This window comes from Numida meleagris, chromosome 1 (assembly GCF_002078875.1).
Source record: "Numida meleagris isolate 19003 breed g44 Domestic line chromosome 1, NumMel1.0, whole genome shotgun sequence".
NCBI classification, from domain to species: Eukaryota; Metazoa; Chordata; class Aves; order Galliformes; family Numididae; genus Numida; species Numida meleagris.
This window is the reverse complement of record NC_034409.1, coordinates 146,803,054-146,824,387: the sequence shown is the minus strand read 5'-3', so window position 1 is coordinate 146,824,387 and position 21,334 is coordinate 146,803,054. Positions and strand designations below refer to the sequence as shown.

The following is a 21,334-nucleotide window of genomic DNA, read 5'->3' as shown; positions in this document are numbered from 1 at the left end:
TTTCACCACAGAGGAAAGAAAAATTTCAAGAAAAACAATGTAAATAATGTGAATTAATTCTTTAATATAAACATCTTTTCGGGGAAATGTCATCAAATTCTGTCTGCTTAAGTATCTTCAACACAAGTAAAATTTTTTTAGCAAATACATATTTCAGAAGTGTACGTGTTATTCTACATATCATATAATCCTCATGAGAAAATGAGATTCTGTAGCTCTAGTGATATCTCATGCAGTGAAGAGAAAAGGATGTCTGGAAAGTTAGTCAAATCTTGAGCATATTTTAGTTATTATGGAAACAAAATGAAACAAAAGAAAAATGCATGCTTTAGTTAAAATTATACTGGAATTTGACTGCTGCTTTGTTTTAGTTTGTCACCTTTTCTATCTCTTCTACTGCCCAGTATCTCAGTCTGTGTTTCACACAAACATTACATATGATGCAACAGAAAAACATACGACTTTACATATCAGTCTGGAAATTTCAAGAGAGGGATAAACTGCTGACAGTCAGTAACTTGTCAGTTCTGTTGTATCTTTGGGCTCAACTCTATTGTATTACTAAATACAACATTACTAAAAAATATTACTAAAGTATTAACTCTTTACTGTTGTAAAATGAAAACAAAACAAAACAAAACAAAAACCTGAAATAAAGAAAATATTCCATCCAGTTCATCACCATGCCATCCTTGTCATTCATACTTGTTTGATTCTACATGAAAATAGAATGATAAAGGTATTCATAACTGACCTTCACTGTATTGAATTTTTTTGTCATGTGTTGTCATCCCACACTTACTGATAAAATATTCATTAACCACCAATCTTGTCCTGAAGCTAGCTCTGACATCAAATAAAGAATCTGATTTACAATCAGGATGTTGTAATCACTTCTTATGTTTGCCCATTACTGCTTAGAAACCTCTAGCTAAAATTCTGAAGATTGTACATTGTGGTGTAATACTTGTCCTGGACATATCTCAGTGCTCCCTGGCCATTCCCTGTGGAATGCCAAGAACTCTATTTCTTTCAGCTCCATGGTACAAGAGTTTTAACATAGCATGATTCAGTGGCAGAAAGGGAGCCACAGCGTGCCTGTTCCTTCTCTGGACACAAATTATGAGACGCAGAAAAGCTAAGGAAAGCAGTGAATTTGTATCTTAACTTGTATCTTCAGTTTTGTGTTTCAAATTTATATATGACATGCAAAATTGTTTTACTAATGGATAATTTCATAAATGTTTGACTGTTGCTTGGCCATGGAATTTTATCCTTAGAAATCCTCTGCACATAATTATTTCTGCTACTTTTAGTAGAGAATATCTGATAGTTAACAATCAGAAAATTGTATTCATTCACTGGAACCATAAAAATCGTAGAATCATAGAATGGTTTGAGCTGGAAAGGACCTTAAAGATCATAGGATTCATAGGATATGCTAAGTTAGAAGGCACTCACAAGAATAGTAGAGTCTAACTCCTGGCTCCAAATAGTACTACCCCAAAATGAGACTTTTTGTCTAAGAGCATTGTCCAGATGTTTGTTGAACTCCAGCAAGCTCAGTGCCAAGACCATTTCCCCGAGGATCCTGTTCTAGTGCCCAACCTCCCACTCAGTGAAGATGATTAAGTTCTAACCCCTCTGCCATGAGCCAGGATACTTTCCACTAGATTAGATTTCTCAAAGCTTCATCCAATGTGGACTTAAACACCTGCAGGAGTGGAACATTCATAAGTTCTCTGGACAACCTTTCCAGTGCCACACTGCCCAATTAGTAAGAATTTTTTCCCTAATATCTAATCTAAATCTATTCTCCTTCAGTTAAGCAGCCATTACCCCTTCTCCAGTCAATACACTCCCTTGATAAATATTCCCTTCTCTTCTTTCCTTTGAATATCAGAAGGCTGCTACGAGACCCTCCTGAAGCCTTCTCTTCCCCAAGCGAAGTGCTTCCTTATATGTTGTGAGCCCCAGATATGGATGTGGAACTCCAGGTAAGGTCTCAGGAAAGCGTAATAGAAGAGGAAAAATATCTCCTTTGACATGCCAGCTACACCTCCTTTAAGACAGCCCAGGATACAGCTGGCTTTCTGGACTGTAAAGTACACTTTCTCAGCTCATGTTGAGTTCCTGATCAACCAACACACTCAGGGTTTTCTCTTCAGGACTACTCTATCTCCATTCTATGCCCAGCCTATATTTGTGTTTGGGATTGCTCCACCTCAAGTTTAGGACCTTGCACTTGGCCTTATTGATCTTCATAAGGTTCACATAGGTCCATCTCTTGATGTCATTAATTCTCCGGGCTCCTCTGTATGTCATCCATTCCTTCCAATGTGTGGACCACATCATTCAATTTGGTGTCATCTGCAAAGTGACAGTGTGCACTCCACCCCACTCCTCATGTAATGTTTAATATATTAAATGATGGCTAGTCCCAGTTTAGACCTTTAAGGGATGCTGCTCATCCATGTGGACATCTAGCCATTGACCTTATATCTCAGGAATAAGTAGTGATAATTATTTTCACATAGTAAAGATTTGAAGATCTACAGGTAAAAAGAGAGAGGTGTGATTATTATACATGTCAGTTGCTCTGAATGAATGCTTCCTATCTATTTCCATGAAAACTACAACAGATACAAAGAACACAATAACGCTATTTGATAAAGTTATCAACTACAAAAGAGTAGTTTTTAACATAGTCACCACTAGTAGCTATGCATTTTCTGCAAACAATGAACAAGAGCATGCATGCTGCACTTGTAAAAATCTATACCAGAGGAAGTGACCCACTCTTACCATCGTCACTGCTGAAATGTATCACTCACTGCCTCACTGTGCTCACATCCACTGTTTGGTCTCTATAAACATTCAGGAAGCACTGATGGGTGCTTTTTTTTTTTTTTTTTTTTCCCCCTGCATGGATGAATTCAATTGTACAGCTTTGCTTTATACATACTCCCACATCAGATGCCATTTTGTTAGACTGCCCCTCTGCTGCCATCCCTGTATGGCAAAAAAAAAAACTTAATGAGACACTGGAGAGAAGGTTTAACCTCTACTGCTGTACCACCAACATCAAAGGCAGATGTTGTGGGCCAACTTAATAAAATAGGAGGCCTTGTTTTTGTTTTTTTTTTTTTTTCCAGCAGCTCTTATCCACAGCCTGAAGGAGAAAAAAAAAAAAAAAAGAGAGAGAAAAAAATTTTAGTTCCTATGTACTTGAATAGGTCTTGTCTTCAGAATTGAGGTCAACCATAATGGTGAGATTCTTTTCTTTACCTTTTTTCACTGCAATTTCTCAGTTCAGGTAGCTCTTTTGTAACCTTTAAAAATGTTCTAATTTAGAAAATTATTTCTATTAACTAAATAGTTTAAATTGTGAAGAAATCAGGACAAGTAGATTTTTATGACAGTGTCATAGAGATGATATTGGTTCTGAAGCTGAAGGTAATCCCAGCATCCCAAAACTACAGGTAATCTACTTTTAAAATAAAACATTAATGTCTCAGATTTTCTTTGAATCCCCTCGATGTTTAAACAAAGTATTAAAGCAGTCAAAGAAGTGTCAAAGAAGTGTCTTCAAAAAAAAAAGCCCTGCTTTTGTGACTGTTTTCCTTCTAGGTTGAACTATCTGTCTTTCTCATTAGTCCTTCTATTCTAAAGAAGTAAGATATTATGCAATTCCTATTTCTCAGGAGTTCATCATATGAATATTAATAGAAATCTTGTATCTACTCTAATCTGTCCTTCCCTTCATATGCTTGTTTGCACCTGAATAATGATATGCAAGATTGCTGCAGATCATTATTATACTATTATTTTGAAGGCATAATGCAACATGTTAAATGCTTTCGTGAATTCTAAACAATAGGCTGCAGACTACAGAATTAGCCTTATTGTGTTATCGATCTTATTGTGTTATCACTAACTTGAAAGTTTCACACGTAATTTAGACCTATTTCTTACTATATAGCAACAACTTCCATTTGTGGGTCACAGTACCTTATCTCAGCAAGACATCTCAAGGTGTTCTACAAGAGTTTACAGTAATTAATAGCACAGCTTGGAGTGCCAAACTAATGATGGAAAGCAAAAGGAAGAAAAAAAGTTTTCAGTACTGATTTAAAGCACTCTGACACTCATGACATTTCCTGGTAGATAGTGTTAAAGCAAGGCTTTTAAATATCTGAAATAGCAGCATCCCAATACATCATATTAGTGAGATACCAACAGAACAAGTATAGTTAGAGGTAAAATGATTACTTATTTAACTGTAAGCTTGTTGTATTGTAAGTATAATTGAGACATGTTTTCTTGTGAATTAATAGATATAATTTCATCTCAATTTTTAAACCAGGAATACAGTTGCATGCCACAAGTCTCCATCCTATAAATATTATGTTGTTTTTGTACAAGTATAAGAATATGTTTATCTGGCACAACTAACATAAAAGAAAAAGGAACCCGTAACAACCCCACAAACTGCATCTAATCTGAACATTGTCTTCTTCTGGTTTTCAGCCACTCCTCATAAGGCCTGTGCTCCAGACCCCTCACCAGCTTCGTCGCCCTCCTCTGAACACGCTCCAGGGCCTCAATGTCTTTCTTGCAGTGAGGAGCCCAAAAATGAACACAGTACTCGAGGTGTGTCCTCAACAGTGCTGAGTACAGAGGGACAATTACTTCCCTACTCCTACTTGCAACACTATTTCTGATACAAGCCAGGATACCATTGGCTTTCCTGGCCACCTGGGATCTATCTACTATATTTAATCACAAATCCTGTCCCAAACAGTAGTTAGTAACAAATGTTCAGATATTTCAGATAATTATTGAAATAAACGTTTTGTATCAACAGTGCTTCGTGCCCTGGGGTTTCTGCTCAGCTTCTGAAAAAGTGGTTCCTAAATGAAGTGAACATTTGGATCATAATATTTAATATATATTTATAGTTTATTTCAGAAGAATTCACACTAAGATGTATGAGAATTTAAACCTCCTTATGGAAAGAATGATAGTAGTCAGTATCTACAATGAGAATACTGGATGTCACGGTATTATCTAGGGATCTGCGTCCGTGACAAGGGGGACAGGCCCGAAAGAAAAAAAAGAGAAAAGAAAAAAAAAATTATTGGCGGCTAGGGGCCGGCCCCAGGCAGTCTGGCGGCTAAAGCGGCAGGGAAGCTGAGGACCCACACCCTGGGGAAAACAAATGGAAGAGGGGGAAGGCAGGGGATTTGTAGGCAGATCCAAAACAAAACAGCGGCACCAATCTGAGGAGGAACAACTGATTTTACTAAATATATCAAAAATGAGGTCAGTAAAATCATAACAGAGAGAGAGTTTAAAACTGAGAGTCTTACACAGTAAACTGCAGGAGTACCACGTGCTTCTCCACCGAGCAGGAAGGGAAGAGACCCCGAGTCTCCCAGGCGGCTTCACCACCCCATCCAACGCAAAGACCCTTGGGGAGTGCATCTCCTCCCCTCCCCCTCAGAGGACTACACACCAAAAAAGGCAGTTTGCAGTAACCAGGGAATTAACTCTTTAACTGCCAGTGCTTTACATGATGTAATGATGTGGAATACCTACAACAAAAATCACAAAACCATGACACTGGAACATTTTAAAATGTTAATTAGAGGGAAAAAAAAATGTTGCTAGAACCATTTCTTTGTTAATCCAGTGATTATAACTAAAAAAAAAAAAAAAGAAACTGCATAAGTAGCGACTACATGCAAACACACATGCAGACAAATCAAATAAGGATGAACCACTTGGAAAAAAAAAATGTTTACTTAAAGAAAGGAATAGCTCAGTAATCCTGTGCCTAAGAGTGTGGTAGTCAATAACAAAAATGGACACCAGACAGATTCAACTGACATGCCCATACATCTCTTTATTACAGTTTAAGCAGAAAGCCAAAATGCAATGCAACAGAATTGCTTGAATCTGGACACAAGGCCAAATTAGTTCTAAATCCAAAACAATAAGCAGAAAATCTTGGCTATTTCAGACAAAGCATTTGTGCTACTGTAGGTACTTTTAAATATTAATGGATTTGCTAAATGTTGTCAGAGGGAAATTGAATAAAACTCTCCTTGGCAGTGACTAATAGGCTATTGTTTCTGTTTTGGCATGATTTATTTAGGTTATTTCTTTTTTTCATATTATGCTGCTGTTTCAATAATTAAAAAATAAAATAGGAAGTGGTAGATTCAGAAACTCAGATATTAAGTTATTTAAAAAAATAAGCGAACTGCTGCACAAATTTGGGTCAACATGAAAGCAAATCTAAATGAAGTGTTCGCGAGGAACAAATTTAATCTGCAGGTTAACAGTGCAGAACTATTACTCATCTTTTGCTTAAATATGGAGTTCAGAAGAAAGGAAGACCACGCAGAAAGTCGCGTAAGAGTTGGTCTGGTATTCTCTTAAAAGAGATGCACAATCTGTTTAGTGACTACCTTACTTCCTTGATTTGGCTTTGCAGATGTAAGATTTATTGCACGACAACTTTATATCAAAGGTTTATTTATCTGACCAACATGATCTAAAACTATTTAGCATTGCTAACATTTCACCCTAGCTATTAAAATATTATATGGAAAGAGTTATACAAAAAGTTACATCAGAAAACAAGTCACTTCATAATATTGAGTTTTGTGCATGAAAGTTCCCTAATCACCTTGAAACAATATTTGAAAATTACATTAAAATTATTTTTTCTCTTAAGTAATATGATTTATTTGATGGTTTTTCTGAGGAGTAAAGTTAAGCTGTTAAATTAAAAATAACAATGTTGTTTGTACCTTATAACTTGACGTATGATAAGTTACAGAACAAGAGAAATACTATTTGAAGTCAGAAGATGACTTCAAAGGTCGCAAAAACTCACTTTGCCAAACCATTCCACTAAGTACAGGGACAGATTGAACAGGATTTTGTAGTGGACTCATACTGATGGCTAGCAAAGCTCTGTTACACTGCTTTCTCGCTCCCTCTCCTTAAAGAAGAGGAGAAAATAAGAAACAGAATTCAAGGGTTGGGATAGCACCAAGGAAGTCACTCGCTGATTTCTGTCATGAGAAAAATAGAATCCAAAGAAGGGAGATTGATTTTATTTATTGCATATTTCTAATAATAGACTATAGCAGTAAGAAAATAAAAGCAAACCAAAAATAGGAAGACAGGCTCCTCCTGTCTTCCTTCTGCACTGCTTGCAGGACAGTGTCATTACAGTGTCATTTTTTCACAGCTTTTCCCTTTGACCTTTTTGTACCTCTTCCCCCTGCATGCTGTAGGAGGATGCAAAATGGAGGCTGTGGTCAGTCCGTAACACTTCATCTCTGCTGATAATTCAAGGTTACTTTCTTTCCCTGCTGGAGCATGGGGTTCTTCCCACAGGATTCAGTCCTTCCCAAACTGATCCTACATGGGCTTCCCATGGGCTACAGTTCTCCAAGAGCTACACCAACATGAGTCCATAAAGCAGGATCCATCTTTCAGGTGATCTTACTGACTGCTCCACATGAGTCCCCCATGTGTGGCAGCTTCCCCAGCTCTCCTTCCCCACTGCAGGCTGCTCTCCACAGGCTGCAGCTCTGGCCTGGTTCTGCTCCTGTGGGGGCTATCCATGATCTGTACCTCCTTCAGGCCTCATCCACTGCTGCCTCATGGGCTCCTCCATGGCTGCACATGGAGATCTCCACACAGATCTGCCCATGGGCTACAGTGGGACAGCCTGCTCCTCCATGGGCCTCTCCTAGGCTGAAGGGAACTTATGCTCTGTTCTTGGGGCTCCTCCTGTCTTCCTTCTGCACTGCTTGCAGGACAGTGTCATTACAGTGTCATTTTTTCACAGCTTTTCTCTTGTTCTTTTTTTTTCTTTCTTTCATATCCACCATAGAAAAGATGCAAAATGCATTGAGTATGTAGGTTCTGGAAATGCAGTAACAATTTTAAAACAGGAAGCATCACTTAAATTTCCTCCTTCTCACTGGTCTCAGACAACATCTTTCATGCTTGCTGCCTTCTACTCTTCGCTACCAAGAAGTTGATGCAGTTTTGTGATGCGATCTGTGCATAATTTGTGAAGTGCGTTAGGATGAAAACTGTCATGTAAATGTAGGATATTATTTTAGTGTACTATGCTTCACATGAGAAGTTACATCAGATAGATTGTTTTACTGGGTTATCTCTTAGATAACTTGTGATCCACTGTAATGATAATGACTAGCACTTTTAAAATGGGACAGTAGTAGCAACTACAACCTAAGGGGAACAAAATTAGATAGTATCAAGTTGGGTAGTAGCGATAAGCTGTGTATTAAATGGATATAAAATTATAAGCTCTGGCTTTTTAATGCATATATATTTTCAGTTCTATATTAAAGGCTATATTTTCCAAGATTCTCATTAGGTTTTGGTAACAACAAAAAGTTATTGTTCTATGACATATGGATCTCTACATTTCAATTTTATTTTAAAATATCTAAATCATTGTAACACTTGTAAGTTAAATGTCACAGGAAAATTCTTCATTGTGTATATTTTACATGTGTATTTGTAGTAATTGCATGATAATGAAAGTTTTGATTCAGTAGTGTATATAAAGAACACTTAACTTCACCAGTTATTTTCTGAGAACAATTTACGTATTTGTTATCAGTATTTACATACCATGCCTTGGGATAATCAAATACTATGTTCTTCATCCCACACAGATGTCATATTTCTCCCTAAATTGCCATACTAGTATAAACTTCTTTCATTTGTACAAGCTTTCTTTCGTTTCTGAAAGTGAAACTGAAGTGTTGTTGTTCACCACTAGTTCATCTTGACTGTCAAAACCTCTTTTAAAAGGCTTTGTATACGTAATAGTTCTGCCTGAACACATGATACTTTGGAAACAGGTCCCTGAACACAGCCAATAACAGACTGTACATTGTGTTCTCTGAGATGATGGACCAAGTCCAAAGAAGTTTTCCCAGACTACTGTTATTCTTTATTCAGCACTGGGGAGCACAGGTGTCTTACTGCCTTCCAAACTACAGCACAAGGGCCATATTCTGGTAACTACTTAATTTTTAGCTATTGTTGGAAAACTGTAAACGTATCCAGGCAACAAAAGTAATTATGCAATTAACACAATAGAAAAGGATTATTGTGTGATGGGGAGAAAGCAGTGAAATGGTTTAGTAGAACACAGATTTTTTGCCACACAGGTGACTGCTGGTGAAAAAAATAATCATGTATACAGAGAGATTTCTAACATTACTGTAAGAGCGTAATGCAAAACTTTTGATCTAGTACAAAGCTTTCATGATCCTGCTCAGTATTCTGCATGCTATACAGATCTTCAAAAATGCATTCCAGGTGCTCTCCTGGAATTAATGCTCATTGCTACTTGTCTTAACTAAGTAAGTAAGTAAATAAATAAATGACATAGATTTGGAAAAAAGGTTATATATTGAATAAGTGCTAGTATAACTAGAGCATGTATTTATCTACCAGTATACAATCTAGATTACCACCATTTTATACTTAGAATTATAGAGCTGTAGAATCATAGAATGGCTTGGGTTAGAAGGAACCTTAAAGATAATCTAGTTGAAATCTCCTTATAGAGGGCAGGGTTGCCACCCACTAGATCAGGTTGCCCAGGCTATTTATGATATATTAAGATATATGAAGAGGAAGACAAAGTCGATTGCAAAAAAAAGTTACAGTAGGATTCAACAGTGTGAATTTAAAATTTGAAATCTGTACATCTAAGCCTGAACTAGTCAAAGTGTCCTTATAGTAAATTGATAGAAGTAAGCATTTCCAAGGATAATAAATTTCAACCTAAAATAATGGGCATTTAAATATTAAAATCGGGTAAGATAAATATACTACTAATGTTCTTGCACAATCCTAATACTTCAGAGAAACCAAGTGAAACATTAATAAATAGATAACTATATAAACAGCAATGGGAATATGCTGTATAGAAATATTTTAAAACATAATAAACTATAAGTGATTTAATATCTGATGTTTACTTCTTGATAATTAATATGTCTACTGAGTCACCTGAAATGGACAACTAAACAGCTAGATCCAGTCTTTTGTGTTGGGAGATGGAATCTTGATGGATGTTTTTTTTTTTTTTTTTTTTTTTTTTTTTAGGGGAAGCTGCTGTCTTTTGGAATGTGAGTATGTGAGTACAGAAAATCTATGAACTAATACCAATAGCTTCTACACAGCCATCGACAATGAACTATAGAACTTATGAGCACATGTACGTTTGACAACAGAAGGAAGTCATCCTAGTTTCAGGTCACCCTGTCCTGGTTTTGTATCAAACCTTTTCACTGTAGCATAGAATGACCTGAGTTGGAAAGGACTCATAAGGATCATCAAGTTCAGCTCCTGGCTCCACACAGAACTGCACAAAAATCAACAGCAGTTTCACTTTAATAAGCTAACAGTACCCTCTAAAACTCTTGTATAAATCCTGTCCCTCTCCCCCCCCCCCAAAAAAAAAAAAAAAAAAAAAAAGGTTATTTGTGTCTGAAGCTATCAGTAAAATAAGACTTTAGCAGTTTATGCTGAACATTTCTGAATGATGAGGAAGTCTGTATGTCAACCCATGCTGAAGTGTTAGCCTAAGCAGTATTGCTGCAAGACTTTGACACAGATTCTGTTCATTTTGACACTTTCTGTAGCTGAGTTATCAGGAGTGAGAAGTCAGAGATGGAAAGGTGTGGACCTTTTTGATAATACATATGTGCAACCAAGGTTGCATAAGTAAATGATGTGAGCAAGATACTGGCTGATTCCACAAATAAAGAAAAAGAGAAAAAGAAAACTTTTTAAAATGATTCATATTTTCATGATTCAGATTTTAAATGACTCATAATATTGTCCTTAAGCTTTCCTAAAAGCCATTTGGTACAAGCTTAAAATCTAAAGTGAAGGCTGACTGTTACATGCAGGAATAAACACAAGTTCACTTTGCTTCAAGAGTTTTTTATTCCTACATTTTTGATGTGAATTGTTTCCGATTTTGCTTCTCTCTAGATTCACAATAAAACTTTGTCTTGAACCTAAGTAGTATCACTTGTTCATTATTATTGAAGGTATTTTGAGGAAACAAGCCATTTTTTAAAGCAGAGTAATATTTGACTGAATGCTTAGGCTCAAGATGAACACTTATGTCCAAAGTAATATATTTCATTCATGTTTTATTTCTTATGTAAATAATGAAAACTTGTCTAGCATTATTATTGAAAGTAAAGCTGAAGGAGGATTTGAAGTATGAAGAAGATAACATAGAGAAGTGAAAACGATTTGTTAAAACTGAGTGGATTAGGAGAAACTGCAAATGTTGTCTTGTAATATTAGGACTTCTATCATTGTGATTTTTGTTGTTTTTATTATTATTTTAATTTAATTTAATTTTTCCCTCTTGCATGTGTGAGTTGAATGTGCAAGGCCTTTTCATGGAACTAGTGTATTTTCATTTGTTTCTGTAATGTTTTCATATTTCCTGCATTTTTATGAATTAGAAGTCCCTCTTGCTTTTATCAGTACTTTTCCAGTTCTTCTCAGAGTTTTACAAAACAGGTTTCTTCCAAATGTATGAATAATTGTACTTCACACATTACCAGCCTTGTGATTTTAGAAAAGCCTTTGACTCTCCCATGACACCATCATGGAAAAGATGACGAAGTATGGTTTATATAAATGTACATTGAGATATGGAGTGGGAATGAAAGCTGGCTGAATAACCAGGCCCAGAAAGTTGTGAACAGTAGAAAAAACAAAGTCTGATTGAAGGAAAGGCAATAGCAATGTATTCCAATGGCCAATACTGAATCCAGTACAGTTTAACCTCTTTACTAATGACCTGTACAATGGAACATAGTGTACCCACAGCTAGTTTGCAGATAAAATAATAATTTGGAGACTGACTGATACATTTGATCAGTGATACATATTTGAGTATCATTCAGTAGGTCATGACCAGACTGGAGAAATGGTCAGAGAAGAAACTTATGAGGTTCAACAAGAGAAAATTCAAAGTTCTTCATTTGTAGAGGAGTAACTCCATGAGCCAGTAGACTCTGGTGGCCATCATGTTAGAGCAAAGGTCTTCTGAGAAGGATCTTGGAGTCTGGTGGATGGAAAACTGACCATGAACAAAAAACTTACTGTTGTGACAAAAATGACCAGCAGTATCTTAGGCTACGTTATAAATAGCGTTGCCAGCAGGTCAAAGGAGGTGATTCTTCCTCTCTTCCCAGTACCAGTGAGGCTGCATCTGAAGTACTGGGCCCAGTTCCAGGTTACTCAGTACAATAAAGATATGATGATATTGAATTGAGTTCAGTACATGCCCACAAAGATGATTAAGGAATAAGAACATCTTATATCTTATGAGGTTATAAACACCTCATGGCATTTAACAAAGACAAGGGAGACAAAGTCTTCTAAAGTTCTAATTAACAGTAGAAGAGGCATGAAATTTGTTTTGAAATCAAGCAAACACTCATTTACTGTGAGGGTGATAAAACGCTGGCGCAACTTACTCAGAAAAGTTGTGGAGTCTCCATCCAAGGATGTGTTCAAAACTCAAATGATCATGGTCCAAGGCAAATTTCTCTAAGTGGACCTGCTTGAACAGTAGAGTTGGCTAGTTAATCTCAAGAGATCCCTTCCACTCTAAACAAGTCTGTGATTCTGTGATCTGTCTGTGAAGCAAGTGTTAGTAAAGTATGTAGGTTCTAGACGCCTAATATTATCTCACTTCTTGTCTTCAAAATCAATATTAGGAAAAATGTACAAAATTATCCATATTTCACCATTTAAATGCAAATCGTGACCTATTTCACATTTATGTGCAGTTGGAGATCTGGATAAAAGCATACAAGACTGGAGGGAGTGTCCTAATAATGAAGGTCTTGAAAAAGGATGTAAATTGGTAGAGAAGGTTGGTTAGGTAGACTTAATTTTTTTTAGTTATTATATGTAGTCTACCTAAAATACATATGAAGTACATTGATGGCAATACTACAGTTTTTAAAAACTGAAAAATATGTGAAGCATAAAAGCCAAGCACATTTTTATGTGCTCTCTTAAATTATAGTTTTGGAAGGCTGTAAAATATACTGTAAGAAATACTGGGTGTTAGAAAGGAAAGTGTATAATTTCTCAAGTCAGTCTCCTGACAATAGTGTAGGAATACGTGAAGAAATTTTCAGTATTCTTGTGAAATACTTTTTTTGTTGTTGTCTCTGTTGCAAGAAATGCTGAAAGACATTCGTACAAAGAATAATCTGAAAATGAATATACTAATGATATCCTGGTGGAAAATAGTTAGTTAATGTCAAACTCAGTGGATATATCTGTGAATAAAATAAGTCATATGTTAACCAGAAGTCTTTTAAATGAACAGTTCTAATTCAAATATAAGATCAGGCAATATAATATATTCTCAGATGAAAACTGTTTTAGTTAACCAAAAAATATCTAAAATATATTTTTTGTCTATAAGTATCTGGAGGCCATCTTCATATTGTTCATAACCTACAGTAGCAATTGTTAAATCAAGCAGTTAAATTAATTCTATATGTCATAAATTTTTCTGGATAGTTCCTCTGAGAAACAGAATGAACTTTCCTGTCATTGAATATACTAAAATATTAGACTATTTGCTTTTTCCATTTATGATTGTAAAATAATCTTCAGATAAATGATTTCACGGCCTTACGAGAATATGTCTATCATTCTTTTTTGAGGATTTTTAACCCATATACATCAATAATAATAAAACAACAAAATATTTTCTATTTTATATAGAAATTTATCATATTATTATTTATATTACAATTTCCACTACTTTTATATATAACATAGATGCTCTTTCAAATCAGTGTGTTGTTTTTTTTTTTTTTAATAATGCTATTTAATAGCAGTGAATGTGTGAGGATTTTCTGCCTCTTGTGCTAGAGTATCTCAGTCTAGCAGAATGATATAAAATATATAAATATTTTACAACTGTCTTTTCATATTTTTAAACTCTGATTGAATTGCTGCAAGTCAAGCAAGTGGGGCAGAAGGCTAGCATGGCTGAACCAGAGAATCTGCCTGGAAAATAAAATCTATGAGTTCTGGAAGCGAGGTCTGTCTTCACAGGGAGAGTACAGTGCTGCAGTTCACATCTGCAGGAGAAAAAAAAAAAAAACAGAAAAAAATAAATCCCAACTTGAGTTCAAACTGGATGCTGTGGTGTCAGAAAGCAAAAAAGTCTTTTTCAAGTAAGTCAGCAGTAAGAAGAGGTCAAAGGAAAAATAGAATCATAGAATAATAGAATAGTTTGAGTTGGAAGGAACCTTTGAAAGTCATCTAGTCCAAATCCCCTGTAATAAACAGGGACACCTACAACTGAATCAGATTGCTCAGAGCCCTGTCCAGTCTAGCCTTGAATGAATCCAGGGATGGGGCATCCACATCTCTGGGCAGCCTGTTCCAATGCCTCTACACTCTTATCATAAAAGAAACTTTTTTATTATATCCAGCCTAAATTTCACTTCTTTCAGTTTGAAACCATTTTCCCTTGTCCTGTCACAACAGATCCTGCAAAAGTGTCTGTCCTTTTCTTTCTTATAGCCCCTCTTTAGATTCTGAAAGCCCGCTATCAGGTCTCCCCTGGAAACTTCTCCAGGCTGAACAGCCCCAGCTTTCTCAGCCTGTCAACTGAAGTTCCTAGAAACTGGAATATGAAAGTATCACTCACAGTTTTTAGAAAGGTAGAAAGGAAGAGCCAGGGAACTACAAACTGGTGAGCCTCACCTCTGTGCCTGACCCTCCTGAAGGCTATGTTCAGGCACTTGCAAGGCAAGGAGATGACACAAGACAGGCAGCATGGGTTTATCAAGGGCAAATCATTCCTGATCAACGTGTTGGCCTTCTACAATGGAGTGCATTGATTGATATATGAAGACCAACCAACATCATCTAAGTGGACTTCTGTAAAACCTTTGTCATGGTCCCACCAGATATCCTTATCTCCACATTGTAAAGATATGGCTTTGAAGAGTGGATATTCCAGTGGTTAAGGAACTGAATGGATGACTGCAGTAAGAGAATTACAGTCAAAGGCTTTATGTCAAGATGAACATTGTTATTTAATGTTAGATCTATTTTTCTGAAATTATTAGCTTCTGTTAAAAATTTGCAAAAGATCATTTCAGTCAGACTCATATCTGAAACTGAGTGAATTAGTCATGAAAATAAAGTTTCGTTTTTTTTTTTATTATTTGAAAGAGAATAGGAAAATTAATCCTATAATTTAATACATGCAGTATCTTATATAGATAATGCCCCTTTAAAATTTGTTTGTTTTAAATTTATACAGGGACCATTTTTTAAGTAGCTTGTTGTAAGTGAATAGAAGACCATGAATCTTCAAGGATTTTCTCTTTTTCTCCTTTTGTTTTTCACTGTCAATTATTCTTACTAATCTTTATAATATTTATTTACTGAATCACAGATTTGCAAAATGATTGAGGTTGGAAAGAACCTCTGGAGGTGGAGCAAGCATGATTATGTCCCACTTATGAAGAGAGAGAGGTGTGATCAGATTCACAAATGCCCTCTGGTTAAACTAAGGTGAAACACTCAAGGTCCAAACACAACCATCAATTTTAATGAGAATCTCTGTACTACAGTTATCTTAAAAGTAATGGTACTCTTACAATTATACCTATCTAAGCTGTGTAGCTAAACTATGCAACTTTACAAGAAAGGCTCAGGGAAGACCTCACTGAAGTCCTTCAGTGTTTAAAGGGATCTTATAAACAAGAAGGAGGCTGACTTTTTACATGGTCTGATAGCGATAGTACAAGGGGGAATGGTTTTAAACTAAAAGAGGGGAGATTTAGAATAGATGTTAGAAATAAATTCTTTACTCAGAGAGTGGTGAAGTAGTGGAACATGCTGGCCAGAGAAGTTGTGGTTTCATCATCCCTGAAGGCATTCAAAGCCAGGTTGAATGGAGTCCTGGACAATCTTTTCTAATGGTTGGCAATCCTGTCCATGGCATGAAGGTTGTAGCTAGACAATCTTTATGGTCCCTTCCAACCCAAGCCATTCTGTGATTCTGTGAGACCTTACTGAAGTCCAGCTAGATGACATCTGTCCACTCTTCCTTTGTCCACTGAAGCAACTATACCATCATAAAAAGCCACAAGGTTGGTCAAGCAGGACCTGCCCTGGTAACGCCATGCTGATTATCTTATATCATCTCCTTCTCTTCCATGTGTCTTGGCATGGCTTCCAGGAAGATCTGCTCCATGATCTTCCCCAGCACAGGGGTGAGGATGGCAGGTTAGTAATTCTCTGGGTTGTCCTTTACCTTTTACCCTTCTTAAAAATGAGTGTGATGTTGTTTTTTTTTCCATTCACCAGGGGCCTTACCTGATCACCATGACTTTTCAAACGTCATCGAGAGTTACTTGGTGACTATGTCAGCCAATTCCTTCAGGACTCTGTGGTGAGCCTTGTTGAGACTCATAGACTTATAGATATTAATGTTCCTCAGGTGGTTGCAAACCTCATCTTTACTTACAGAGCAAGAGGCATTGCTCTCCCAGTACTCACCTTCTGAACCATCCACTCAAGAGCTGTGTGAAGAGCAGTAACTAATGAAGTCTGATGCAAAAAAAGCTGTAGAACCTTCTCGTTGTTTGTTGTTACTAGCCTGTCTGCATTTCTCTTTAGGGAGGGTATGCAATCCTCAACTTTCCTTTTGTGGTCAGTATACTTATAGAAGCCTTTTTTATTCTTCTTTGTACCCCTTGCCATGTCCAATTCTGAATGGGCCTTGGCCTTCCTGACCCCATCCCTACACAGCTTAGCAGAATCCCTGGACTCCTCCTATGTTACCTGTCTCTTCTTCCTCTGCCTGTGCATTTCCTTCTTTTTCTGCAGTTTGACCAACAAGTCCTAGTTCAGCCATGCCATTCCTTCCTGACTTCTTCCACATGAGGATGGAGAGGCCTACATCCTGAGGAAAGCTTCCTCAAAGACATGTCAGCTCTGCTCCACTCCTTTGTCCTTGAGGACTGTTTTCCAGGGGTTTTGTTGACTAACTCCCTGAAAAGCTGGAATTTGGCTTTCCTAAAATCAAGCTTCCTGATTTCACTCTTCTGTTCAATATCTCTCAGGAGTATGAACTCCACGGTTGTTCATACAATGCAAGGCAGATAGCTTGGCTATCAAGTATTCTTTCTAAATCAGAGAGGTTAATCAGGGAAAATTTACTCTAAAAGAAAAAAAAAAAGAAAAAGAAAAGGTAATTAAGTCCTTAATGTTTCAGTATCTTGAATGTATGCAATGAAAATATGATGTGAAAGTTGGCTGTTCACAATTTTAAAACACAAAGGAAACTGCTATGCCACCAGAAAGGATGTAGCTTTCAATTTCAGTTACTCTTCTGTCCATGCAGTTACCTTGTTTGAGACTAGAAATGCCATCAGTGTGCCTCCGGGAAAAATTTAACATATAACTGTTAGTGGATAAAGTGTATCTTAGTACTTGGAATTAATTTAAATAATTACTATGAACAATTTAATAGCATTTAAATGGTAATAAAATGGTGATAAATTTTAACAACTACTGAGTGTTAAAACTGGGGTCACAGTATTAATGACATTAACACTTCGTTGTGATGCCTCTGGAGAAATGTAACAAAGTTTCAACTACTTAGCCCTTCAAATGTGTGAAAAAAAGAATGATAAAAATGTTGGTATATTAATTTTCCAGATATATTACTGACTGGCATGTATGAGAAATGCATTTCAGATTTCATAACTGCTATCATAGAACTCTATGTATATAATTGTCTGTTGCAAGTACCTATACAAATTATCAGCTGCTTATTTCCCATAACCTAAGGAAATACTGTTTCTGTTACTGGCTGAAATAGTCTCATTTCTTTTTCTTAACACTGGAACAAATGAGACTGTGGAGGTGGACTTCTTATACTCAGAAGCAAGGGTTGTGGCTTTGCAAGGTGCAATCCTACAGCTTCTAAGAGATTCACCACCTTGCAAGAATGAAACATGTTTGATATTAAATATAAAAGTAATGTAAATTATTTCACTAATTTCTGAAACAGATCTGACAGGGATAGAGGGAATGATGTTTTCAACTGCAGAGTGAAAGAGGCAACATACATTTCCAAAATAACAAATTAAAGCTTTAGTCAATGTTTGTAAACCCTTTGAAGGCACATAATTTTAAGGACAGCTGAATGTTCTTTGACTTAAATCTTTTGTTAGCTCTTATAATTTATATACATACATACAGTACATACACCACACGTATCCTTTACTGTACTTTAAATGCACATTTGTATTAGTCAGTCAAATAGGTTAGTTTAACTAAATCAAATTATTTTTAAATTATGTGCATTTTCTTTCAGTTGAGAGACAGCATTTCGACATTACTTATTCTACTTTTATCTAAATTAAATACTGGAATAACAGTGTTTAAATCAAGGTGTGGAATAATATCCTCATATATTTTGTAATATGAAATTTACCATGTCATCCTTCTTTTAAGCATGAAAATCATGCAAGTCAATGTCAGTAAGATAACCTTTCATGTCAAATGTTATGCAGTATAATAAAAACTTACCTTAGGGAAGGAAGCAAATCCATGTCTTATAATCACATTGAACTCTAAACCAGGTTAAAGTCTGTGATAACTAATTAGAGAAAAGTAATTACAGTAAAGTTAGATTAAATCTCCTTTTCAGTGATGTATAATCTCTTGCTACATTAAAGAAAAATGATCCTTGCCTCTTTCAGACTATAAATTTTATAGCCAAATGTCTTATCACTTACTCATGTTTTGAACATAAACTCTTCTTAATAACATATATCTATATTCAAAATACAGTATATACCTGTGTCATGGTTTTATGATTTTTGGTTATCAGTATTCCACACCATAACATCATGTAGTGCACTGAGAATTAAAGAGTTAATGCTCCAGTTTCATGGATCACTGACAGAAGAGAAGAACTACATACGCCAGAGGACTTAGCGTTGTTCTGTTTCTGTTTTCTGTTCAGAGGGAAAGATAAAAACTGTAGGCAGATCACAAGACATCAGTTTTTTTGATCTTCCAGCTCAGCTCAGCAGCGTCTCTTTCCTTAGCCATCTTGCCCCCAGTGTTAGAGTAAGGTCTTCCAGTTTTTGTACATTCTCTCTCATTTTATTTGAATAATTAGCTTCAATTCCAATTATATTGTATTATATTATGTTATCTTACGTTCCGATATCTTATTTAGTAAATTAGGTTTCCTCCTCAGACTGATGCAACTGCTTTGTTTTTTTAGGCACATCTCCCTACCCTTTCCCTTTTTACCCTTTCCCTTTTCCTGGGACATGGGTCCATGGGTCCCCCCTACCCCATTAATCCCCGAACCAGGCTGAACCAGCCCATAAACCATTGACAACCTGGAATTTCATAACATTTTCCCAGAAAAGACACTTAAAGAGTTTTAGAAGTTGAACCTAGTCAAATATATAATTTTTTAAATAGCATTTTGTTTTGTATTAGGGATGTATATTTAAATGGTATATAATCTCTGAAAATTATATTTACATATCAGTAAGACTTGTCTTTTAAATCAGAAGAAGTACTTTTAATTCTGCTGTGACAACATTATTTTGTCAAATATCCGTACCTGATATATAATGAAACAAAGATGAAGGGCTTAAAATGGTTGAGGCAGGTAGCAATCACTAATTTAACAGAGCAGTGCAGGTAGTCAGCATGCAGCTCCTATGATAGCCTAGAAAGATGGCTGGGATTAGATCTTATCTAATTTGGTTTGTTCACATAGGCTTCAGCTACACTGGGTTCTCAATGCTGTTACAAATATTATTTTGAAGTGTAAGTCAGTCTAAGTACATATATATATATATTTTAACAAGGTCATATTATATTTATGCAGCATTAGACAAACTCCTATGAGGACAGGTTCCCTCAGGGTGTTGAGGTGCTGGAACAGGTTGCCCAAGGAAGTTGTGGAGGCCTCAGCACTGGGGGTGTTCAAGGCCAGGTTGGGTGGGAGCACATGATCTAGTGCCTGATGTGGATGTTGGCAAACCTGCCCTTATCAGGGACTTTGAACTAGATACCTTTAAGATCCCTTCCAACCTAAGACATTCTATGGTTCTATGATTCCACAGCACGTCATGCAACAGATAGCATCTATGGAAAGCTTCACCAGCGCTTAAATCATCAGAGATATTATAGGATGATCTCAGAACAGTGAAATTCTGTTCTGCTCTTATACTTTCAAGATAAGGGATGTTACACGAAGACAGGCAGCTTCACTTTGAGATAAGATGAAACATGCAGGTGATACAAAAGTCAGATGCCAAATGGGACACACATGCATACAGATGCAGCCACATCCCCTGTTACAATTTATGGCCATGAGGTAAGAACAGTGTAGCATGGGCCTTTGCCTAGTGAGGTTAATTGTATGTGAATCGATAACTCCTTTTACAAAACTTTTATTTTACTATGAGTACTACTCTTATTGAGTGATTGACTGATTTTTATTTTATAGGGAGCCATGACTGGTTACAAAACAAAAGTCCTGCAAGCTCTTTATTTTATTTTTAATTTCCGAGTCCTTTCCGATGACTTTTTGTAGTGATACATGCTGAACTGCAGGATGCACTCTTTTTTTGGTACACATTGCATTACATTCCACGGTTTTAACCTAACAAGAATTGTAAAGAATATTATTAACCATTTAAAAAGAATAACAACAAAATGAAAATGAAACTTAATCTACCATTTCCCTTCAGAAATCAAGCTGAGGCTCAACTCTCTATGATTTTCAGAAGTATTTGCTAGTAGTAGGCTTTGAAATGAATTAATGCAAACAATCCCCAGCAGTTAGTAAGTACATTCTTTAAGAGTATTGTAACCACTCATCAACTCCTTCTGTAATTTTACTTTTCTTATCTTGCAAGTAACTAGACTACATGCTTTATCATAGATATTTTTCACAACTCAATACATTTTCCTAGGAATTTGAGCCAAGATCATGCAGCTATCATTCCTGGATATTTGATTATAATCAATAGAATCACTGGAAAGCGGGACATAATTTCTTTTGACTAGTGTGTAAGTTATTTGGTGAGAGAGATTGTATGGGGATTGAAAGTAATTTACTCAGTCCAGATTGAATTAAGCACATCTTTCTTCCCTTCCCTTCCCTTCCCTTCCCTTCCCTTCCCTTCCC

At 36.2% G+C, this 21,334-nt stretch overlaps 1 long non-coding RNA gene across 1 annotated transcript in view; it reads left to right on the top strand.

Annotated features, from left to right (window-relative positions):
• LOC110408189 overlaps window positions 9,027-21,334 on the top strand; it is a 16,217-nt gene continuing 3,909 nt past the window's right edge. The window contains exons 1-2 of the long non-coding RNA XR_002444207.1: window positions 9,027-9,083; window positions 10,183-10,205. This is a non-coding gene — a long non-coding RNA (uncharacterized LOC110408189). The remainder of the gene's footprint in view (window positions 9,084-10,182; window positions 10,206-21,334) is intronic.